Source organism: Drosophila persimilis, unplaced genomic scaffold (assembly GCF_003286085.1).
Source record: "Drosophila persimilis strain 14011-0111.01,24,50 unplaced genomic scaffold, DperRS2 tig00000000-arrow-pilon, whole genome shotgun sequence".
NCBI classification, from domain to species: Eukaryota; Metazoa; Arthropoda; class Insecta; order Diptera; family Drosophilidae; genus Drosophila; species Drosophila persimilis.
Window position 1 is genome coordinate 22,635,943 of NW_020825288.1, and position 26,010 is coordinate 22,661,952.

Below are 26,010 nucleotides of genomic sequence, written 5' to 3' on the forward strand. Positions count from 1 at the left end.
TCTACACGGTCATGCCTATCATTGTGTGTTACGGATACGGTGGTCTAGGTCTAATCTAAATCTGATCGGAGGGGCCTGCTACCTGTGGCTGTGTGGCTGTGTGGCTCTGTGGGTTATCTAATCATGTTCGCAATTTTCTGTTCTGTTTTCGTGTGATATACTCTGATTTTTACGACCAACTATAAAGCTGAAAAGAAATCGTGCTCGTGATTTAGAAATATAAATATTAAGGCTTGGAATTTATGGTAATTTATGGCTGACTGGCTAGCTGGCTAGCAATTGCAGCAGCGGCATAAAAGAGCCAATTCCATAGGAAGTTGATACCCGATAAAAGCCTCGGCTCTCAGCCTCAGCCTCAACTTCGGGCTCGGACAAAAGGCAGGTCTATGGCCATATCATTAGTAATAAAAGTATGGGTATGTGTGTTGTTTCTCTCTATGCAATGACCTTGAGTGTCTGCAGGTGTCTTTGGGGAGTCAATAAAGTAGCTGGCTTTCACTTTTTTTGCTGTTTCGAGTCTTCGTCTTCGATGGGGACTTCGACTTCGACATCGACCACAACATCCATTTATGCTTTGTTGTACTATGTAAATGTCAACGTATGCGGGCGGTTGCCATCTCCATTCATAGATACACTCGTCGCACACACACACATATATGAGAAAGCCCAGTAGTTGGTATCCCACCCATCCCATTCCCATCCCTTGGGGCCATTGACATCGGCGGCTGTCGCTGTCGTCTTCGTTTTCGTTTTCGTTTTCTCCACACCATGATCACCATCGTGATGAAAAAAGAAGGCAAAGAAAGCGCGCTGAATTTGTAAGAAAATTTAAACAAAAAACAAAAACTAAATAATTGTTTTGTATGGAGCCCTGCCCTGCCCTGCACTGCCCTGCCCTGCCCTACCTCATTCCTCAGCCCAGCCATTATCATTTATGCCTTTTCCTCGGTTTTCTTCCACCTTTTTTGTATTCTACTTCCCCCCGGCTGTCCATAATTGCAAAGTTTTGTACAGGGCGTGAGCGCGCATTTTAAAAACCTCAACTCACATTAAATTAACGAAAAAAAAGGGTATACAAAATAAATAGACAGTCAAACGTCTATAGTTCGAACTTCTATAAAAATCAAGATTTATTTAAGAAAGATGTGAAAGATGAGCTATAGATTGGGAATAGCTATTATAATCGGAAGTAAAGCTCTTAGAGGGATAGACCTCTGATAGAATCAAAATTCTTTATAATTGTAATGATTCATAAAAACTAAAAGATCCCTAATGATGGATCCCCCTTTGATGGATAATTTCCATTAAGAATGAACTATCCATTATCCACTAGCTTGAAAAGTAAGTTCAGATATTTATACAAATTTAATAGTAGCATTTTTTTTACAGATTTTCCCCAGCTCAAAGACTCTCCAAGTCGAATTTTTCCTCCTAACAGACGCTCCACTGTACTTTTCATACAAAAATGAGCGCAAAATGCAAAAGGCGTAATGAGGAAGTGTTTGCCATGTGGACGACAGTTTTGTGTGCAAAATTTTAATCAAATCACGCCAGGAGCGTTTCAGAGCGCCCAAGGGTCTGAAAAAAGACGAAAGAGAGAGAAATTTAACAACTTCCTTTCGCGCTGCTGGAGAACTTTATCGCGTTTCAATAAATACTATTTAATGATCGAAACAGATGCCAATCATTAACAAAGACTTTTACTTATGTCAGCATTTGATTTGTGCACATTTTTAGCTACTTTTTTCGAAATGCTACCACTTGATTGATCATCATATCATATAATAATGGTAAACGCTTTCAACTTATATTATACGGATGTTTCTATTTCTGTTTCTGTTTCGGGCAATCTTTTGTCCAGCTTTGGCTGGGGAGACAAACTGCCAAGTCATTTATCAAAAGTGTATATTTTTAAGCATTTTCTGTTCATATTTGTAGCTTGTTAACAGCTAAATTTGGGTTCCAGAGAGCTCCAGTGTGTGTGTTCCCAGGCTGCTTAAAATGCAAAAACCACAACCAAGTTATTTGTTTAGATTGAAAACACTCGAGCCACTCGAGAGTTCTCAATAGAGGCCAGGCCAGGCCCGGCCAGACCCGGCCAGGCATCTGAGAATGCAATTTATTATTGTTAAGACCTGGCTCTTAGCGGCGCTCGCTCAGGGACCCGCAGAGATACAAAGATACAGAGATACTCAGGTGCAGGCGGCCGATTGCCTGGGCATAAACTGTGTCAACAGCAAATTTCGAAAAAGTTGATTCTAATGTTTACTCAAAAGAGCAGAGAAATATCAATTTAGCCATGGCTCTAGCTGTAGCTCTAAGTCTGGCTCGGTGTGTGGCTGCCAGTGTCAGGTTAAATAAATCGTAAATCGTAAATTCTGATTGGGGGCTCAGCCGCAGCCGCAGCCTCAGCTTCAGAGCTTCGGACCCCAGACAAGGCCCGCCGCGGCGGCTCTAAAGAATGTCTCAAAATAAATACGAAAAAAAGTGACTCGCAACTAAATTAAACAGTTTCGCAATTCGTATTCGTACGAGTACGTATACTTTTTGTTTGTTTGTTTGTTGTTTTTTTGGGCATGTGTGTCATGTGCCCCACTCGGAGTAGAGATCGGGCGAGACACAGAGGAGTTGCAAAGAGAGTAAGGCGCAAAGGAAGTCAACGTGCGAACGCATTGGAATGCATTTAATTGAATGATTGAATAAACTATAATGTATGCCATAAATTTGTATGGAAGTGATTGGCAAACAGACACACCACACCACACCTCAAAAGGAGCCCAGCCAGAACCCCAGCAGCATCATTAGCATTACCATTATTGTTATTATTATTATTATTATTGTCGTTCGTTAGAGAGAGAAATCAAGTGCGGGGTTTTGTGGTGGCAAAGATTAGGCACACATTTGGCAGCCCTTTTCCCGAATACCTTTTGAGTAACGTGGGAATGTGTGGTGCTGTGTTCCCTTGCAGGTAGCTGAATGGGAAATTCAGAGTATTACAACTGCTTAATCTTCTTAGGTTTTACCACCTACAGTCGTACAAATCCCTTTTCGAAGGCGTTTATGTAGAAATCGTTTGTTGACTTTAGTTGTTTTTAAATGATTTCTCAGGAGTCTGCCTGGGTTAGACCCAGAGATGGATAGAGATGTTGTGTGCCCTCCACTCTTTACTGCTAAGAGTTCCTTTATATCCTTCGTCTCCACTTCTGTAAGAAGCTTACACTTCCCCCCCACTTTAATCGAATGTTTTAGACCGTGTTATTCATATAATTGTACCCCTATGGTATCGCACATGTACAATCTATTAAGATTATCTCCTCCCGTACGTAACCTTCAGCCGTAACTCCGTAACTTAAAATTCAGTTCTCATCACAAAACAAAGAAATAAATGACATTGGCTTTTGGTTTTGGTTTTTGGCTTGTCTTTTCTTTTACTTTTATTTGCGCTGTGCCAAAATTCACTTGAATTCTCCTTACCTAATCCCCAGACATTAACAATTAATAGTGTTAACGAAAAAAAACCCCGCAATTTGCTTTAATTTCTTTTTATAGACCGAAATAAAGCAAATTGTCCCATAAAAAACAAAGCAGAAACAATTTTTGGCAGAAAGAACAAAACGTGGAGTGAAATAATATCATGGCAAATATTTGTTATAGTGTCGGCCGGACGTCAGAGAGGTCCAGGAAGATTTACGAGAGTACTATGTTTCGGTTTAATGAGGTCAGGGGCTGCGGGGAAGGGTGTGCTGCGACAGCGACAGGGGAGCCTTAATGGGAGCTCAAAAGTTGATCCAACACAATGCTGCGGCTGCTGTTGGTGGGTTAATTGAGTTGAAGTAGCCGCAGCAGGTTTTTTGTTTTACAAATTATATATATGTACGAGTATATACTATATATATATATATTTTGTATGCCTGCGTAATTCTCTTTTTCATACTCTTTTCAGAGGGTACACCCTTTGGTCCCATCAGCCATGGCAATTCTTACTACTAAGCTACACTGGGAGAGAGAGAGAGCATAACGTTTAAGCGGGGAAATCATATCCATACTATAAGGTATTCAGTAATTCTATCTACTAATCGTATATCCAAAGATTCAAGGGCTAATATCGGAGGCATATATTGATTCAAAATCGTATTACCATTCCATGAGGGTACAAAACTTTCTAGAAATTATGTGTCACAGGCTTTGAGCTTATTAGTAGTAGGATTACATGATTCATAACCCTTTACAGTTCGCCTATTCAAGAGCAGTAGTGTATTGGAACTTCGTTCTTCTAAAAAAAAAAGAGAACACCTTTCATACATTTTGTTTTGTATTATAATTTCTTGGCTCTTTTTGAAAGTGAATGCCTTGACATCATTTTGTTTACAATTTATATTGTATTTTAAATATTTCGTTTATGTTTTTGCTCAAGTCCAGTAAAATATATCGCCAGAGTACTACAAATACCCAAAGCCCGATGAACAGTTCCAGTACGATCCACAGATCATTTACCATCAAAATTCTCGTTTGATGGGCTCGTGGACTTATCTTGGATTATGCCAGAAGGATTATCCACACCCTGTGCTTTGTAATACCTCTTATAAAAACGGCTATGACAGAGGATCGTGAGATAGTACTGGCCATTCGTGGTTACAGCACCATGATCTGCACAGTCGAGTTCTGTTTTCCATTTATGTTTTAATAAATCATATTCACTGCTAAATACAACTGGATTAACTGGATCCCCTCGAATACATCGAATTCTCAGCTATAATTTATGCGTATTCATATTTGTTTGTTTAGCAAAATGCAAAACAAAAACCTTTTAAGAAGACAAACAATAAAGATCTGTGGAGAATTATCTACCAAAGACCAGGCAAATATTTATGCATGGGCAATTTTTTAATTAAAGTGCCTCGCGGCCTCTACGCGAATGTGTCGCTGGGAGAAAGTTAAGCTCTGCGGAGATCTTTTTTTCTAATTATTATTAGAGATTAGAGCTATGCACATAGCTGAGAAATGCGCAGAAACACTCGTAGTTCCCATATAAATTTGTCGCCGAGTGTTTTTCGGTATTTTGCCGCCAGTCCCAACGTCACAATGGGGCACTTGTGGGCGTGCCATGTAAATGGTTTGTCATCTTCGTCTCCCCCTTGCTGGGCCCCAACAATTTATTGGTTAATAGAAAAAAATGCCGTCTAAGCGGGTTAATTGAGCAATGGCTGAAATGAAAAACATGCTAAAAGCTCCGGCAAAATGATGCCTAATGTGTGTGTGTTTCTAGGCGTCGAAACAATGGATACCCTGGCAGATCCATTGGTCCATATTATATAGTGATTTGATCTTATCAAAGCTGAAAGTTGGGGGAGAATAACAGACTGTCTCCTCGGGTATCTTTTGTGCATTTCGAAATAGAAATACCCTCTCTATACCCTAGGGTATAGCCATAACAACTGCATTGCAATGATGCCTCTCTGTTGCCGCAATACTCGTACTCGTACTCGTACTCGTAGTTGTACAGTTTGGCAACCATTTGTATTCACAGCTTGTAGTCCAGCTGATATATTGCCCCGCCAGATGGTACTGGCACTCGTCTTGTGGCTTCATAAAAAAAAAACAAAACAATTTCTCTACTTGGGATTGCAAAATATCATTTACAGAGTGTACGTTACCCTATTCGAGTAGCTCTGGGCTTAGATCTATGGAGCTTAAGAAGAATTAGAGAGGTAATACTTTCTTCTACTATTTCACAGATCTTGGTTTAACAGAACCTCCCTTAAAGATAGATAGAAGATTGATGTAAACTGTTTTTAAAGACATCCAGAATTCTGTTAAAGATTTCCCAGAACTACCGATACAGATTGCCATCCCTTTTGGGATACATTTCTGTCAGCTTCTTTTGTCCAACCCCACAAATGAATCATTTCCTGTGGGGCCGTGAGTCAGTGAATCCTGGAGGCCCCTCGTAAGCCCCTCGACAGTTTTACAACCACTTTGATTTGACCATTTGACATTTTGTTGCATGGCTGCAACATCCAGGCATTGTTCATAATTGAATTTCGAGTTTTATTTTGTAGTTTGATTTGATGTTGCTTTTGCCTTGGCCGTTGTCTACTTTTGATATTTTTAATTAATTTTGTTTGCAATCTTATCTGCTGTCGAGTGCAGCCCGAGGCGGTAAAAGTTGGAGCTCAGGAATTACAATTATCGGATCGGCTTAGAGAGAAACAGAGAGAGAGAGAGAGGAGGAGAGAGTTTCTCCGCCAATGTAATACGTATTTTTAATCCCCTCCGATGGTTAGGCAATGTTTTAGTATAGCATTTCGAATGGATCGATTCCAACGCGGAACTACTGCTGGACACAACACAAAGCATTGCCACTTAAGTACCCCAGTCACTCGGGATGGGGAGGAGGAGTCGCACACTCCCTCCTTATTATTCACACCCAGTCACAGTCCCAGTCCCAGTCACAGTCGCAGTCACAGTCCCAGCCACAGGCTACGGGGTTCTGGGCCTCTATTTATTCATTCAAATCATGCTGGCGTCTAATGATGAATGCCATAAATAAAAGGAACTCAAGAACGTTCAAACACGATTTCAGTTTTATTTATTATCACATCAATGCTAACAGCAGAAGCAGAAGCAGCAAAAAACGAATTTAAACTAGAAAATACCACAAACAAAAATTAAGGAAAAATGCAGCCTGGTCAAAAATTAATCAAATTCAAAATATAATTATCAGGTGGGAAGAGCCTAAGCCTGTGCCTAAGCCTTAGCGTGTGCATCATCGATTAATAATATTTGATTGAATAACGAAGCACAGGTTTTGAACAGGTATTGTAGATCCCCAGTGTGGAGCCACCAGCTGCGATTCGATTAAATCGAATTCTTGATTCTGTTAGAACCGAACCGAACCCCATTAAAAAAGCTAACGATTACACGGGACAGGTTGGGCTGGTTATCATCAACAATCCTCTCCATCTCTCTCTCTCTGTATCTCCAACAGGCGGAAAGTGAAAATAAATAGCCAGCAAATGTATCCAGAGAATGGCTGGAAACGGCAATGGCAATGGGAATGGTCAGTTTTTTGTAAACAACAATTAGTGAAAGAATCTGTGATCCAATCGTATGTCGTGTCTCATACGAATATGGAATATGGCGTTGTACACAAATTCCCTGAGGTGGTGTCTCGATGGGCGACGGGAGATGACTTCATGGCTAAAGCCAAAGGGTTGTCATCATTATTATTATTATTTTACGTACAAGTACATATGTGCCTGACTTGAGACATGGCTGTGCACAAATGAGGACTGTGGAGTGGAACACACATTTTGGTCACAGTTTGAATTATCCAGAATTCCCAATGATTATTCCAGCCATTCGTGGATGGCATAAATTCCCATCTCTGTTTGCTGGGAGAAGCCCTATCATATCTACTCGTGGAACTCCTCTAATCTATTCAATTGAACTTATAAACTCTTATCATATTTCTGGTTTTGTTTTCGGTATTTGGGAGTATCCCCATTTAGTCACGGCAGCTGGCGATCGATCGATCCACATTGATGACTCGTTAATGATTTTATTACAATATTGGTATACCTTTCCGTTGTTTTAATTTATTTGTGGGGCTATCGTAAAAGGCGTATAGGAAACTTTTGGGTTGATCAAAGTTTTCCAATGCTTTAAAACAGACTTTGGAATCAAAGTTTATACCGTGATTGGATACAGCATAAAACAGCGGTGGTAAACAAAATACACGTGTCGTCTATGATAGTTCCTCGCCTGAAATCAAGTCTTGTTTTCGTTATACACTTTTTTATTGAGACTCATATCATTGAAAATTATATACAGATTCAATTTTTAATTAGTTTGGTCTAATGGCTACACAGTTCTCTAAAGAGTTCCCTCTTTATATTACATTAAAAGACAGCTGCGACTCGGTGCCGAGAATGCAAAAACAAAACCGACCACCGCTGGTCTGAGGAATATTCCAACAAAGCTGTACTTTATTCTTGCAATTTGTCGTCTCTCCTCCAGCTCTATGGGATTATGGTCGGAAACAGTGGAGTGAATACATTTTCTAGAGGTGTTTCGTTGACACCCTTTGCGCGACGGACAAGTGATAGACAAGTGTTTTTTGTGAGGCGGCCCCAAAGCGATCATCGTGATGGTGCAAAATGATAATTTGATATATCAAAGAGATCTCTCGACCAGTGCCAATTCTTGTCCCCCTGTTTGCTTGGCTCGTTTATTCGTTTATTTTGTCAAGCAATTAACGAACATTTGTTGAATTTCGTGTGAAAATTTTCCACTCAAATTCCGATACTTTATGCGAGTACTCGCGGAGCCAGCGAAAAGAGCAAGAGTCAAATTCTTGGCCAAGATAAGCAGGGCTTAGTCATAGTTTTGGGCCAGCAAATTGCAGGCAGCCAGGCAGGCACACATGCTGCAGCAGAGTTTGAAGAGGCGGACGAGGAATATGCAATGGAAAGGCCAGTCAGTGAGCCATTAACTTGAGCTTTTGGGCCCCCCGCCCCCCCTCCAAGACGGGGTGCATGATATCGCCTGTGTCAGTTGCCGTTGACTGGCCATTAGCCAAGGTTGTTGTTGTTGTTGTTGCTACTTGCAATCGCCTTGCCTGATATTTAGAATCGGCCAACAGCAGCCAGCACCAGCAGCACCACTTTAATGCCCTCTTATGGATTGCGCAGACGCCAAAAAATTGGCCAACACACAAGCAATTTACTTGGCCCGGTCTGTGGTCTCTAGTCTCTAGTCTCTGGTTTTCTGCTTTTCAGTTTGCTCAGTTTTTCCCGCAGCTCCGTGTCTGGGGGTCTGGGGCCTGTTGTACTTGTTACGTGAGAAAATTTTTGCTTGCAAAAAAACTCCAACTCCATACCGATATTTTTTTTAGTTTTATTTTAATTTTTTCAGTGTCCAGCCAACTGCCAAAAAAAAAAAAACAAAAATGTTACATTTGGGGCTTTTTTGTTCGGATTGGGGTCCATTCCGTTTCGATCTGATCTTTTCGGATCTAGAAGGACGGCTGCTAATAAATGCATTCATCTGGCAAGCCGCATCTTGGCCTCTGCTGAAGGGTTCTTTGGATATTTTTGTCTTCGTTTTGGTTGATTTTTGGGACCCCTGATTGATGGGGCATCTGATGCGAAAGAAGTTCAACATAAGCCCTTCTTTCTTTCAAAAGAAAAGGGGAACAAGTTGATCAAAAAATCTTTAATAATCGTTTAATAAATTCTACTAAAAGTCAGAGAATACAGGGTTATTCAAGAAGATGTGAAGTAAGCCTCTCCAAAGCCAAAGCCGTACAGAAAACGATGACTCTCTCTCTCTCAGAGTAGCTTAACAGCTAGTACAGCCCGAGTTCTATTATTTCTTTACTATATATACACATATTTCTGTTGCTATAAATTTGAACAATTGATATGCATCTCACACAAAAGTAGAAAAATGTAGAAAATCTTTTTGCATTGCAATTGTCGCAAAAACCCTGGCGTCTGGGTGCTCTCCACTTACTTCGATTCATCGTGGACTTGAATTGAATTTCAATTAACGTTCGAATTGCTTACAAATTCCACTTGCAATTCCTATTTCAATAACAAAAATAATAATAATAAAAAAAAACCCCAATGCAAACCAAACAAATGCGCATGAAATTATCTTGAAGGAAAAATTGCCAAATCAAATACCAACAACATTTATTGATGGCTTGGCACAGTAAAAATGAATTAAAGTAAAATTAAGTGACTTGCTTTTGATTTATGCTCGGCTCTCTGCTAATTTACTTTTCGGCACTACGCTAAAAGCCAAGTCAGTCGATTTCATTCATGACGAGCTAACGAATTGAGCAAACAGACGTATCTTTCGATCTGTAGCAAGTAATGGATGCATGGATGGATATACATACGTATCTGCGAGATATGGTCGAGTAGTTTTTGAGCTGCGGTTAAATGGCAAATGAGTGGAAATGTTTCAATCGAAAGTAAGGAGTTGATACAAATTTTAACAGGGGCTTTTCCACCCTATAGAATGGAAAGCTCCCTAAATGCAAATGGAAATATTCCAAGATTTAATTCAATTAACAAGTAATATTTATATATATTTAAATGGTGTAAAAATATCAGCAATACATCATTTATTTATAAATTTGCAAACCGCAGCTTCATTTCTAAAAAAAAATATTGAGGCTGTGAATACAAATCAAATTATTCCCTTTAGAAAATCTTTAAAAATTTGAATTGTTCCTGGAATAACCTACAGAAATGTGCATGTCTATCCAGATGTCTTTCTACGCAGTTCTAACCGCTGTGATCCCAAGGGGTAATCATATTAAATGAGCTTATGCTTAGCCACCATTACTCGATTACTTAATTACATATGAAATGGCAGGCCAAGCGAGTGTCATGCATGTCAGATGCCACAAGCAACGACAGAACATAACAGAACAGAACAGAACAGAACCGTACTCAAAGTGCGCAATTCTCTAATTGGAAAAATACCGGTAGAAAATTGAGGAATATCTCAAAGTACACGTGGGCTTTAGAGGCACACGCTTAGCACGGGGGGGTGGGGGTTGGGGGGAGAAATTATATTGCAATGTGCAGGGCACATTGATATTAAACTAAATGACATGACAAAGATAATGGCTAATAATGAAGTGGGCTTTAACAGGGGCCTTATCCGTTGTCGTCTCTGTTTTATTTTCAGATTTTTCCGTTCCAGACATTAACCCGTTTAAATATACATAGACCCCCCCGCCACAGGACAGGCTGCAGCCAGCGAATGCAATTTTGGAGGCACACAGACCCAGTACCTCCCTCATCGGCATGTGGCATGTGGCACACGCAACCATCGAGGCGGGGCGGGGGGTGCCATCTTCCGTGTTCGGTTAAATGCAATTTGAGGTATGCCAAAACGTTGCCTCATTCCGCGTTTTGGCCGCGGTAATTGTGCAGTCGGCCAGCGCAACGATGATTGAAAGCGAATACATGCCAGCAAAATGGTTGGGCTGGCAATTGATGACGCGAAAGGCAATCAATTGAAAAGGAGGTATGCAAAAATAACAATAAATATTGTATATATAAATCAACGATGGCTGTTAATTAATCAACACATCAGTAAATTACTTTCTTTCCTAATTAAATTAAAAAAGTATTTTAAATAAATTTAAACCTTGTTTATGAAATGTTTTTAAAATAAAAAGTGCCCAGAATTTAAAATTAAACCAGCTGGAACGTTTGATTCACACTTTGACTCGACACTATATTTTTGTATATTTTTATTTATTGTTTAATTATAATTATAATTTATACTTTAAAATATTTTTTTTATGTATCTCTGGGTATTTTCGGGGTATTTTTAGAGTTTAAATCTCTCTGGGATAAATCTCTTCTCGCCTTTTTCAAGAAATGATATTTCCCCGTCTTCTGCTAAGTCACACTGGGAGAGAGAGAGAGAGATTGTGTGCGAGAGAGGAGAGCTATGATATTGATCCGATCTAAGCCAATAAAGATTTCTTACGTAGAACATAATTATCATTTATATTTTCCCAGAAATATTAACCACAATAAATAAATGCTTGCAATTCTCTGCTCCCCAGCTACTTTCCAGGAATGTTGAGCGGGAAAACACCGGATATTCCCAGTTGTTCCCAGGTATTTCCAGTCGTGTCCAAGGGAGTTAAAAATAATAATTTATAAGCTTCTGCCCATTCGCAAATTAATTATTACAAATTAACACAAGACTCAATGGAGCACGCGTCGGATGAAAAACAATAAATATGTATAGCAGATAAATGAACTTATCACCTGGGGGCCCTGCTGGTTTTTTGTGGTTTGGCTAGATCAAAACAAAAACAAAACCAAACGAAACGCGTCACGCGAGGTACAAAGAAATATTCGAGTATTCAGCAAAGATCCCCCTCGTTTCCAACTATAATTATTAAAGATTTTTAAAGATTTTTTGTTGCCTAATGAATTTATAATGCTTCTTTTTTCGGCCATCCAGACAGGTCTGGCTCTAATCGTTTCAGCTTTTTATTTTTGGCATGTGCCAAAACAATTTGCCTCCTGCTGGCCGTTGGCCGTCGGCTGAACTTGAGCTCGTTTTCGGATTAATTCTCTCTCTGTGTGTGTTCACTTTTACTCAAAGAATTTGTTGGCGCTGGAAAAACTCTCACTGCGCTCAAAAGACCGACAGGCCAGGCTGACATGTCAGGTGATGTGTCAAATGTCTGCGAGTAGTATCTCCGGCTACGTGCCGCATCGTTCAAGTGAAATTGAAAACCAAAACCAAAACCAAACAAAAAAAAATCACTCAGACAAGCCATGTTCATGTCCATGTCCGGAGTCCAGAGACATAAAGTTTGATGCAAAAACGAGGCACAGAATGAGATTAGCAAAACTTTTACCACAGCTGTGTGGATGATTCTATCGCGAGATCAGTGGAAAGATATACATATCTGGGCATGTGGAACAAACAAACTATCAGCAGTGCTTTCTAATTCAATGATCTTTAGACAATAGAGGGGGACCGAATATATACATAGATCTTCAGTAACAGAGGATAGATTTTCCATTACACATTGATAGCTATATCAAAACATTTATCAAATATCAGTGCAAATTAAAACAAACTGCAACATAAACGAATCTTTGAGCAAACATCACGTTCTCTAAAGATACAAACGTACAATAAACGATATCTTTCCTTCGATTGTAGCTTGTCTTTCTGGTAAGGGGGGAATAACACTCGGCTGACATTGCGAAATTGATTTATTTATACACATTTTGTCATTCCCGCATTGATTGCTAAATGTATTCACATTTGAGTTAAAATGTATTCAAATTTGTAAACACTTTGTGCTTGGTTCAAGTTCAAAGTTCAGATAATCGTATTACGAGATGATCAGTGTGTTTACTGAAGCGATTTGCCGTATTAAGCCGATTAGAGGAACAAGTTTGGACGTTAAGAAGTAGGAAAAGTCCCATGAAAATCTACAGTAATTGAGATACTTAACTTTGAGAGGGGAAATTGCGCAATTTCAGAGATACAAAATGCGAGGAGTGCAAATGCAGAGGAGAATGACGCAAATTTATGATCTAAACAAAATTATATTCATTGCATGTCGGCAATTGTTGCCGTTCATCATTTCCGTTGACAAATTCGTATTGTTTGAAAATCGGGAGATATCTCTCTACTCTCTAATGCAATTTCGAAGATCGATCGATGGCAGGCAACCAAGCATGAACGAACGACCTCAGATGTATACTTAAACGAGTTCGAGTATATATCATTTCATAATGCTATGGATTATCGTAGTCCCAAGTGAATGAAATGATCAAGAAGAACGTTCAAAGTCGAGTATTGCAGCTACAGATCGTAATGCTCGAGTGCGGATCGATGGATCATGGATCGATCATCGATCATCTGCTGTTTCTCGATAGTTTTCTTGTTTTCCAAACTGTCACTTATGTACGAGTATATACTAGGTCTAGAAAAATCTTTCATTCTTTGAATACAACTCCAAAGTCAGCACAAATTATACTTCTGTTAGTATTTCGAATTTTTTAAACAAAATTTTCGTTTTTATAATTGCACTCTTTTTGTTCAGATCTGCCATGGATAATATCTGCGAATTATCTGAAGATGAACTGAGGTGGGAGGCAGCAGGAGAATCGGTGCATGTCAAGCGACCTGTTTGGGCCATTGATCCAGAGATTATTCGAAAGCATTTGCCAGCGAACAAAGTGCGAGATCCTCTTCCGGACCCTTCCCCAAAGTATATTCGGCAAGGTGGAGTATTCCTTGAGCTACACTGCGACGGGCTCGTTACGATCCCTAAAAAAAAATTCAAGATCTCATATATGGAGGTGGTACCGATCGTCCTGATGGTACCACTTATCTTTTGGGCCTTCAAATATAGAGAGTCCTTGGTACGCATCGGAGATACCATAAAGTTTGTATGGGCGGATCATTCGTATTATGATGCTTTGACTATATATTTAATCTAACAACTGAATCAGATACCAATAAGAAATGGTAATAAAGAAGCCCTGATGGGCCTACTTCTGGCCCGTTGAAAACATCAGTTACACACGGGATTACCGATTAAAAAAGAAACATAAACCAAATGAGATACAGATCGTTGATCTCTGGCGACCTCATTTGTTGTGCGTGGAATTGCAATTTGCTTCGAAAGGCTGGCAGGCCATCGATACGCGGCATGCGGCATGCGGCATGCGGCAGAGCAAAAACCGAGAGAATCGGGGCTAAAAGGGCCAACATTTAAATGGGTCTCTCGATGCAATTAAAACGCAGACAAAAACACAGTGCTGGAAGGCAGTAAACACACACTCACGGGAACAGTAAGGCACTCAACGGTCACTCAAATCCGCAAATTAGCATTTAAGTGCCGCTCAACAGTTAGTCCGCGCGCTTATTCTACTCGTATGACCAGCGGCAATTAGAACTAAGACTAAAATTCAGTGTGTAAAATGATGGACTAGAAGAGTGCTCTGTAGGCAAATATTTTACTACTAAAAGAAATACCTCTCTTTTTCTCTGTGGGGATATACTTTTTACAGCTATAGAAGTCAGTGGAATATAACCGCCAAATAGTAGAAAAATAATAATAAATACTAGACAAAAAACTAGAAAAAATACTACTAAATACTAGAAAAAAAAACTACAAAAATATTAAGCATAATACTAGAAAAAATACTAGAACATACAACGCAAAATACTAAACAAAACTACTAGACAAAATATTATAACCATTAAGTTAAAAGCATATAGAATAACCTTAGAGCAGTAAAAGTTCTTGTCTACCGAAATAATACTAAATTAATACTAGTTTTCCAAGAGAAAAGTTGCCAAAGATGACCTGTGTTGCTAAGCTACTCCGCGAGAGAGATCGAGAGACATTCTAGAAGACATTTTGCTCATTCTGGCTATTCTAAATGATGTTTAAACCGCATTCGCATCACCGTATACCCCATTTATAGGACAGTTATGCAAGAAGTACACAACTTTGTGTACACAACTTCGAACTCTACAAGAAACTGACCCATATTTGATTTGAGGTTCTAAATGTGAGAGAGAGGCAGTGAGGCATGCAACACTGTTTGCGTGCACGTGAGTTATGAATAGTTTGTCCGAGCCTGCAGCTGGATGGAACGTGCATTAAACTGAGGCAACAATGTTGTTTTTTTAGGGAGTGTTTAGGTCTGCACGTCATTGAGGAAATAGTAGGTTTTATAGTTACCTGAAGAATTCCACAAATCTTAAGTAAATCTTTGAAGGGTGCTGCGTGCAGCCTGCAAAAGAGAGAGATAAAACGATTAAAATATTTGAGGAACATGGTGAAATATATTCAATTCGGAAAAGCAGTTTTCACACGCCTCGCGGATGGCAGCTTTCACATGGCTAGACCTTTCCTCTGGATTGGTAATCCCCCCACCACGGGGCGTGCAATTATGGGGCGATTTATTGAAAATGAAAACAAAAAATCGTCTCGAAAAGAAACGAAATCAAATCAAATCAAATCACAGAAAATCGAAATCAAAACTCTTGCTCAATGGGAAATAATGGGAGGGGGGAGGGGAAGCAAAGCACAGAAAAAACACAAGACTCAATCAAAAGCAATCAAGTGGCATCCACAGAGGCATCCAACAACTTCAAGCTGCAGTTGTATTTCTTTATATTTCTTGGGGATCACAGATGCGTCACAAGACCGAAACCGAAACAGAAACAGACACAGACAGAGACAGCGACAGAGAGACTGCAAAAGATACAAAGATACTTTATGTAGGTTGTTGCTCGGTTTCCTCTTTCTCCAGCTGTTTTCAGACTTCTTTTTTAGTCATGAATCAAGCAATTGTTGGGTTCTGTTTTAAGAGATATATTCATGTTGATGGATTGGCTTATGGGGCGGGGTAATGTAATTGGCCGGCCGGGCCTGGCAAACGGGTTAACGTTAACCCAAAAGAGCAGTGTGAAAAAACGCGCGCGGCAACAGATACAAATCGCTCGGGGAGACGACACACACAGACCTGACTAATTGTTTGTTCTGCATCTGAGGCTGCTGCGTATCTGTCGCCGCTGTCTTCTTTTTTTTTGGGAAAGTTCTGGGCCTGACCTTGTTTCCCTCTTTGCCTGCCTCTTTTTTTTGTGTTTTTTGCCAAGCAATTCTGAAAAGTGTGGCTAATAAAGCACCAAAATAGAGGAGAGAGAAAAGTAGTAGGAAAACAAAACGGCGTGTTGAAAAGCAAAGCCCCTTCCCAAACATGATTCCGCACTTTGCCACTGTTTCAACAGTTGTCTAAACACTCCAAGAGTCATTCCCGGCTCACCTTTTAGCAGTGGAACTAATGCCACAGAACGGACGGTGGGACGGTGGAACGGTGGGACGTTCTGCCCCAGTTGTGGTCCATTTCCACAGCTAATTGATCTTTGCCATCCGATATGTGTCACACTTCCAGCCACATCGCGAAGAGCACCCGAGGCCTACGACGACTACTGTGACGAAAAGTGGGTCAAATATAATGATGCTACCCAAAAGAATGTAGATTCAATTTGGACATGTTCCACCCTAGGGTGGTCCCACTATTATTTCGATTAGCCATGCTGCCGGGGCTGTATGGGGTCTTCCGGACATTCCGTTTAAAAAATATTAATTTTCGAATTAAGAATTTGGTTTCAATTAATCATTGGGATGACCCCAGTCTATTTGTTTATTTATTTACTACAAATTAAAACAATGCTTAAAGCGGCTGTAATATCACGAATCAATCAATATTATTGAACTTTTTGTACGCTCAAAATTAATTTAGTTTTGATGAAGGTTAGATCTTGGGAAATTTATTTAAATCGAAAATGAATTTTGTATGGGACTTTCAGGCCTTGCTGGCACCATTTTTCTCCCCCTCTTCCAGTGTGGCTTAGCATATTTAAGATTGCCTGTAGTCTTAGGTTTTTCCCCACTTTTCCCAGTCTTATCAGATCTTCAGCATCGGCTGGAATATGTTCTAGTTGCACACTTTCCTCGCACGATTCGAATAAAGCATTAAATAGTTTTTGGGGTCCATAAACCAATTTCATAAACGATGAGTTTTGTCGTTTTTGGCGTAGGCTGTACCTGTATCGCCGGACCAACCTTCCAGGCCATGTATCTGTATCTGAATATCTACGAGTATGCATAACTAGCAAAGAACAGGCCTGGGCAGGTCTGGCACTGGCTCCGGCTCTGGGTCTCGGTCTGGGTCTGGGGCTGCATCGTTGATAATTTATATGTGTCGTCCAGCCCCCACAATCAAGTAACCCAGCGAGTGAGTGCCTTTGTTTTTTATCGACAGACGACGTCTCGGGCTCTACAGCGTCTGGAGGTGGGAAGAGAGTGAGCTTTATTTCCGTTTCGCTCTCCTTCTTACACATGTAATTGCACTCACGACACCCGAACAACGAGTCCGACAACGAGTTGGGGATCGGTTTTGGATCAGGCCTCTTCTACCTTTTAATTTGTGCGGCATTCCCCAGCAGGGGCTGCCTCATTTTAATGTTGTGTAAAGTTCTAAGACCCCCGACAATTGCAACGGAAGTGCGTTCATTATTTTTAATGATTTTATTTAGTGGTTTCTACCTGTGGCAGGAGGTTCCCCTGCGGTTGGTTCCGTCTGTGGTCTGCCTCTAGCATTTGAATGCTCTTTGGACTTAAGGATTTGTCTGCTTATCCTGGATCTTGTCCGAAGGAATGTCCAAGTAATTAGTGGCCGGAGTCAGGTGGGAGCGAAAGGAAGCATAAACAAGTCAAGTTCTTTGATTCCCAACTCCATAAAGATTAGGTATTTATGAGCCAGACAGACCCCGACTTCCGTCCACGAATTATGAGGGTGGGTTCGTCTTCTATCGTACTTATCGCCACACAACAAAGAATCTCTCTACCTGCAGCCAGAGCTCTATTGAGAGACAAAAGTCTGGGCATATCCCAACCTTTCAGGTTACGAACCTTACACCGCCCGATCCCCAGCTATCTGTATCTTCATATCTGTCGCCATCGCCGTCTCTGTTTCTTTTTCTATCTCTGTCCGAGTACGCAGTGCCGGCTAATTGCATCTTTCAACAATTAGCAATGCGAGCTAATTTTAATAATTGAATGGAAAACAACACTGGAGTCAACCAAGAGGGCAAGCCCGGAGGGGCCCGGGTCTGGCCACAAATTGACATTCACATGGGCAACTGTCAGTCAACTTTGACCGCAACAATACGAGTATTACATGTGTATATCCAACAGGCAAATGCAAATACAACAAAGCAAACGGGAAACGAAGCAACGAAGCTTGAATACCCTTCCTCACAAGACTGTGGGAATTTTCAAGGGGTTTCTGTGGGAACTATTTTTTCAAGTGGAACGCGATTCGTTTCAAATTAGTTCTGGAACACTTTAAACAAAGTCCCAACCTGCTTATCTTATGAGGGTTGGAATTTTCCAAAGGTGCTGAGAATAGTTGTTCATAAATTATCTTCAAAGTCTAGAGTAGTCCCCAAGTAAGTTTGACATCTTTATCAACTGAAATAGACACCAATTCAATGGGGAATAGTATTTAATTCACTTATTACTAATCATTACTCATGATATCTTAATGAAAAACCATATTTATTCACATCAGTGCCACAATTGAAGAGATAGGAAGGGAGAACCACGAAGAGAGACTTCAGGTGATGGGCTTTCCTTGAGAAAGTGCTACAATAGAAGCTCTGGGGTGCCTTGCTTGAGTCCTTTCGCTTATGGGACACTTTTTCTGCGAATCAAGGCCTCATTCAACCTGAAACACTGGTCTAAAACAATTAAAATCTAGTCTTCACCAAGTTTAATGCCAGAACTGTTCCCAACTGCTCCAATATGACAAAGTTTGGAATACAACATTCTCTAAATAGAAAACAACAAATATAGCTACTAATTTAATGGCAGCTACTAATTTTATTATAATCATTCACATCCAATAGCCATAAATATTCTAGTGATCTTTATAAGATAAGTTTCTGCTCAGATCGATTAGAGATTTGTTGGATATTGAAATGGGATCATGGTCGATACAATAATAAAGTTGAAAATGCATTTACTCATACACTGATTGAATACCCTTTCTGGGTAGAGCATCAAAAGTACATTTTCGATGCCGATGGAGGGTATGCCCCTGACTGACAAGTGCTCAATGCGATGGTTGGGGGGCGGGGGGGAGGGTGGGAGACTCAGGATGGGAGCGGTTACATCTGAGACAATTATAAATACAAATACACAATTGCAGCCATAAAAGGGTGAGCACAAAACGTTGCATGACACGCCACCAACAACAGAAAAACACAGAAACAAAAACAAACAACATCCAACTGTTGCATGTGATTTTTCCAGATACCCAGTACTTGCAGAAATCAAGGGTGTGATGTATTCATGGAGAGAAAGAGTCCCTTCCACACAGGTCTTTCTGCTCCGCAGACATCTGAAGAATTGGACCTTTATTCCACATATCATTCCGATTGCAGCCTCACTCTCCTACTCTCCTTTTTCCAGATTTCCTACTAGATTTTCCTGTAGTTCTTAATTTCAATGACGCCCCATGAGTAGCCTCATTGTCGAGGCACTCCACTGCAGAGCATTGTCTCTTATTTGTATATATATATATATTTTGATCTGAGGATGGTGTCCAGGGGCTACCGAGAGGGGAAGTTTTGTGGATTGTCATGCATCGATTTACATATTACTGAAATCCGTATAAAAGCCACAAACAAAACCTGAAGCCCCGATGCTGAAGCCTAAGCTGGAATAGACAGACAGATAGACAAACGTCATTCATTCAACATCATCATCATGAACATCATTTGAATCAATTAAACCAGTTTGAGTGGTACGGGCCTGTACGCCTGTGTGTGAGTGTAAGAGTCAACCCATACTCATTAGGTATTCATCTGCCCGTGCCTGTGCCTCCGACTCTGTATTTGAATCTGTATCCGACTCTGGCTCTCCGATGCTGCACTTGATTGATCATTCCACTGAGGCAAAGCCGCGCCTAAAAACACACACAAATTCCATGAATCTGATTATAAGAAATCAAATTCTCATAGACGCGACAGACTCCTACCACTCTGTCGGCTACCAACATCAAAAAGGTGAGAAGAAAGACCGCTCTCTTGAAAACCAGTCCCAAAAAATATCCCTCCCTCAATGTGCATTCAAAATAAATTCCATTTCCATCCGATCAAAGAATGCATGGTTTTTGTTTTCCGAAATCCCTCTTCTAAGCCTCATTTTGTGTTAATTTGAAAACTGGTTTTCCAAACTGATTTTTAGAACTCCTCCTCCTCCCCCTCCTCCTCCTCAGCTGTCTAGACACTCGAGTTAACTGGTAGTTTTAATGTTTTAACGCTTAGTTTAGGAAACAAATAAGCCAAACAAAACACCCAAAAAAAAAACCGACATTAAATTCAAGTTGGTATTGGAATTTTTATGGCATGCTTCCCCATTCTTTGAGTTCTTCGAGACAGACAACTCTTCTGTTCTGTGGGATTTCATCGATGCCAGTCGAAAGACAATAGTAAATTTTCCAACACCCAACAGCAGATGATTCATTTAAGAACTAAACTAATAGCCAGCTCATATATCATCATACACCGGAGAGATCGTATATCAAAGTGAAAAGAAAGAAAGAAAAGCCACAGCTAAGGCCCATCCCAGGTCTGTGATTTATGCGCAATTCTGTATTCCATTCTGATGCATATTTAATGAGTAATAACCGAACAAACAGATCCCGCCACATTGCCAGAGGGAGAGAGAGAGGGAGGGGGAGGGAGAAAGAGAGATATTAATTTCCCCCCCATGCTAATATTTAGTAATACTCGTAGTTTGGCTCGGTTCGGTTCGGTTTGCGCAATAATGACGAGGAAATTACCAGAACAGAACATGCCAGAGACTGTGCCGAGGCAGTAGATAGATAGATAGATAGATAGATACATTGTATGTGGGTTCTGCTCAAAGGTGTAGTCGGCTATTGGATTTCATTGTAGCAGAAACCTGCCGCTGCAGCTGTAGATCGATTTTGTATATTTGAGAGCTCTATATGACGTTTCCTAGGAAAACAATATGCTTGGGCACCTCCCTGCTGCTAAGCCACACTGTGACAGATATTTCATCCCCTGCCTGATTTCCAGCCTACGCCTCTGATCCCTACAAAAGCCCATGCAAAGTGCAAGTGGGTGGCGCCCATTCAGAGAGAGAGAGACAGAAGGAGAATACAATACAAAGACTATACACAACAGAATACAAAGCCACACAACGTGCAGTAATAAGCAATAAATGAAAATAAAGGTCAAGTTTAAGTGACTTCAATGACCAGACCCCAGAGAGAGGGCAGGGAGCCCGAGACCAGAGGGAACTGAACTACTGGCGGCAGAATACCATACAAAATACTGAAGCAAAAACAGAAACAGAAACGACAGTATCTACAGATACATATATGTTTGAGTGGGTGGCAGTCAATGGGGGAATCTGCGGAGGCGTTCGTATGAATGAATGAACAAACCAACGACCGAATGAATGAATGAATTTCTTATGAAATTATTTTACTATGCAAATGGCAAAGAGAACAAAAGATACAAAATAAACGATATAGATCGAATGGTTTCCAAAGATACAAATTTGTAGATTTTTTTGATAGGGGCTTGGATTTATTCAACTCGAGAAACTATAGTCTCCCGCAGGATCCATCTATGAACACCTACGGCTTTACATTTGTAGCCACCAAATGTGGCATGTGGCACTTCTGTAAGAACCCACGCAGTTTCTGTTAATTGTCAAACCAAGACCCGCCTCTCTTTCCGGCAAAACAAGTCAAGAATAAACGTTTTGTTTCTTTATATTTAAAAGCTAGGCAGGCAGGAAAAATCCAGATACTTCTTGTTATATATAGAATATAATTGTTCCTATGGAGAACCCTCTCTCCGCCACCGTGATCCTCCCAGGTGCACTGAACGAGAAAGATCAACAAACCAAAAAACAGTCGAATAAAAGACCACTTGAAGCTCCTTAACCACCTCCCAGGGAGAGGCAGCCCATCAAAGACGAGGGTAGGATGAGGCTCTGCTTTCCAGATCAACCCCAGGGGGGCTGAGCAGGCCATTAAGCTTACCCAATATTAGTTTTTCTACCATCTTAAGCTACAAGATTTGGCAGTGTCTTATCGAAAATTTTGGGATAATTTCGGAGCTTCAATTTGAATGGAGAAATCCAGGAATCTCCCAAAAATCCCTTATACATCATCATGAGCGAAGGACCATCAGAATATGAATGGGAAAGGTATAAATTTAGACAGCAAACTGATTGTTAAATAAACCCTGGGATCCACCATTGCCCCAAGGGGTGGGAGTGCAGATACCCTCCGTATCCGTCTTCGGTGTAATGCCATTCATTAATTTGTGCCGCTGGCTGACTCCGTCTTCGATGGACGGCCGGGGATGATGGGGGCTAAGATTCAGCGAACCTCGACCACCAAAGACCAAGTGGCAATTAAAACTGTATGCGACAGGGCGGGGGCAGGGTCGGGGGCGGGGGCGGTGCATGTGGGTGTTAATTAAAATTGAAATCAATTGTTTCCTCGCTTAACGCTCCAACGATTGGGGCCTGCTGCTGCCCCTTGGACCCAGGGCGGTGCGGGGCGGGGCATTGCGGTGCGGTGCGGTGCGTCTACTCTCAAGATTTCGGCTCTAAAGATCCAAAAATAGCCCTCCGGCTAGAAAGAGACTTCATTTGAAGCGTGATTCGAGCTTCACACGAAGCCTCAAATTGTTGTCGCTAAAAATAAAATGATAAATATCGCTTAAGCTCTAATTGCTTTGGACATCGGACGAGCGGACGTAACAGAAATCCAATTAAATGCTAGGACACGACACGCTTCTGCCTGTGCCGAGGGGACTACTATTTTTATCAGCTATCATATGTCGAGAGCGTGATCTGATAGAGCCGATAGCACGGGCACAGAGCCGTAGCCAGGGGGCTGGTTGGAGAAGGGGGTTAGAATCAGGTGGATAGACGGGCAGCCAGACACATTGATAATTGTGGAGATAGTCGGATTTAGAGTGGGTCGGCGGGGGACCACTCCCTAGATAACAGTGAAAATAATATTGAAACTCCATCTAACAGACAGAGAGAGAAGGGGGTGTGTTGCGGCTCTCCACACTGGGAGAGAGAGAGAGAGAAAAAAAGAGTGCTTAAAGCCTCTTCCTTCTGTGGGCTATATCTGGCACATTTCTCAAATATCTCTTACTTTAAGAAAATCTAAAGGGCTTACTCTTACAGATCTCTAGATGGCAGATAAACCCCCACACCAATGATTAATTTCTAGCCATTTTCTTTGATTTTCCTAGTACAATTCAGTAATTTTCAACCCCCTTCGACTGCCGCCGCCTTTGCAGTAATTATTCAGTGCACGGGGCGAGTACATTTTATCTGGCAATAACTTTAGATGGCGGCAATTTCATAGTTTGTTGTTAGTCTATTGCCATTCGCCAACATCTTTAAATACGTTTCGAGCTAATTGTTTGAGCAATTCCAGCCTTAATGCTCGTCAGGTTTTGCCCCTAGAATCGCTTCAACCAAAGATCGTCTCTGTCTTTATTTACGAGTAGTTGTGAGAGTTTTGTAATAAATTCGAATACCTGCGACGTGGCTTTTATTTATAATGATTATTCCTTTTTAATATATTTTACGTTGTATATGTATATATTTTTTACTCATTTGCCATAATTTAGTATTCAGCAGCATCGTTACGTACAGGTTTTTTATTATTTGGCGTTTCGTGGAAAGGTTCCAGACGGGTTTGTGGTTTTTTATTTTAGCAGGAATACGAGAAGTGTCTGAACATTTTGGGGGATTTACTGAACTAATCGTATTTGGGCAGACAGTTTAGCACATCTGTAGATACAGTAGTTAGCCACAAAAATATATAGATCAATTGTGAAATGGATGAAGCAATTATTGGTTCTATTGATTGGTTAGAAATATAAATATAATAAATTTCCAGGCATATAATTTAGTTATAATTGTTATATAATATAATGAAAATATCTCTTTTTATAACTTGCTAATTGATTTATGTACTCATTCAGGATTAATTACTTTTTCAGGATTTAATTAAAACAAACAACTTTCAGCCAATACGTCGATGAGCACCACTTCAAAGCAATACAAATATATAAAAATAGATACAAAACAAATACCAATAAAGAATAATCATATTTTCCACCATTTAATAAAATGATTGGCCCTTGTTTCCTTTTTTAAGTACATTTAATTACATTTATTTCCACTCAATGTGTCTCCTATTATTGTGTATTTTTCAGGCAATAAAAATAAAATAAATTGGCATTAAAAAAACAAAAATTCAAAATGGCTACTAGAAAAAATAAAAAAAAAAATATACAGAAAAAAATTAAAAATTCAATGCACACAACAAAACAAATTGAGGCCTTTGGCCAGCAGACAATTGAAAAACCTTCATGAAAAATTAGCCACGAATTGGTTTGGTTGTGTGCTGCACGATTGCCACCGCTGCTGCCTGCCTTTTGGGCCGCATTTCATTCATATGGGCCAGGCCGGGCCAGCAGAGGCTTCCATGCCTCTTTTTGTCTTCCATTTTGCGCACACAAATCAATTGACAGAGTCACGTAATCAGCGCAATCATGGCTAAAAGCAGTTTGTGGCTTCTTCGTTTTTTTTCCCGATGCCGAATCCACACTTAAATCAATCAAAATGTCGCACCCAAAAGGCAGCCTCAAAAACTGGTTGCTTGTTGGGTTGCAGAAAACCCCAACCCCAATTTATGTTTGACGAGATGCAAAAATGTTTGCTCTCAACGAACAAAAACAAGAAATTAAGGACGGCAATTGTGGGCCGAGGCATTTAATACACTTGCAGTTCGATCTTATCGTGCACACGACATGTATTTTGTTGTTGGATTCGACTCGGTTCCAGTTTCGAATCATTGTGCCTCGAATATGAATCGAAAAAAGCTTGAGATTGGAGCATACAAAAATTATATAATTCATTTTCGGTTGAAGTCTTGTATCAGATATATGATACGTTTATACAGTGTTCCCATAGATTCCCACTTCTCGAATGAATGCAGGACAATTAAATAACTTAGGAAAGGGACTATAAATCATTGAAAAACTATTGTACTCAATAAACTATATATGTTTTCCATCTGTAATGGGTTAAAAAATCATCATATTTCCTTTTCAATGCTCCAAAAATCTTTTTAAAATAAGTATACCCTCAAGAAGGGTATAATAAACATACAATTTAGTCACGACCTTGAGCCAAATGATAAACATTTATGTTCAGCCAAGATTTGGGTTCAATTTTCAACTTTCTCAACAGACTGCGGGTTTCCTAGCTAAAGTTTAATAAAAAATGAACATAAAATGCCAAACCGAATGGAAATTTATGCCACATTTAATTGCTAGAATCACCACAATTTCTCTTGGAAATAAACAAATATTTGTTTAGATTAAGTAAATTTCCATAGAATAAAGAAACTAAACAGCGGAAAATTTAATGAAAAAACATTGGTATTTGGTACTTTTGTCGGTTTAAAAAATAATCATTTGAAGCGATGTGAATTATAAATGGAAATGTTTGAAATAATGAAGAAAGTATGGAATAAAAATCTTCTCAAACTCTTACGAATTCCCGCCTTTCCTGTAAAATGTTGGGGATTATGATATGGTATAATAGATTGATACAGAACAGATTATTCATTTTATTGTAAAGGTCTTCATAGCACAGGGTGTTCATGGCAAGTAGATACTCGTATGTGGTACATTTGTATCAGGGGTATTCCCTATTTAGTTGTTAGATGTATTGTCACATATATCTACATAGATTTCGTGGACAAAAAGAGAACATTTGTACGCCAATACATCATTTTTGATGGAATGGAATTTCCCTTAAAATATGATGAA

General features: G+C 40.1%; 1 protein-coding gene and 1 long non-coding RNA gene across 4 annotated transcripts in view; one reads left to right on the forward strand and one right to left on the reverse strand.

Annotated features, from left to right (window-relative positions):
* LOC6591546 overlaps positions 1–26,010 on the reverse strand; it is a 39,724-nt gene that overhangs the window by 4,846 nt on the left and 8,868 nt on the right. For 2 of the 3 annotated variants that reach the window (XM_026995370.1, XM_026995369.1), the window contains exon 2: positions 15,266–15,317. The exons of the other annotated variant lie outside the window; for it this stretch is intronic. The gene's annotated coding sequence lies outside the window, so the exon portion shown is untranslated. The remainder of the gene's footprint in view (positions 1–15,265; positions 15,318–26,010) is intronic. 3 annotated transcript variants of the gene reach the window in all.
* Positions 254–1,678, forward strand: LOC113567450. The gene is made up of 2 exons (XR_003409446.1): positions 254–416; positions 1,390–1,678. It is a non-coding gene; the product is annotated as an uncharacterized LOC113567450 (long non-coding RNA).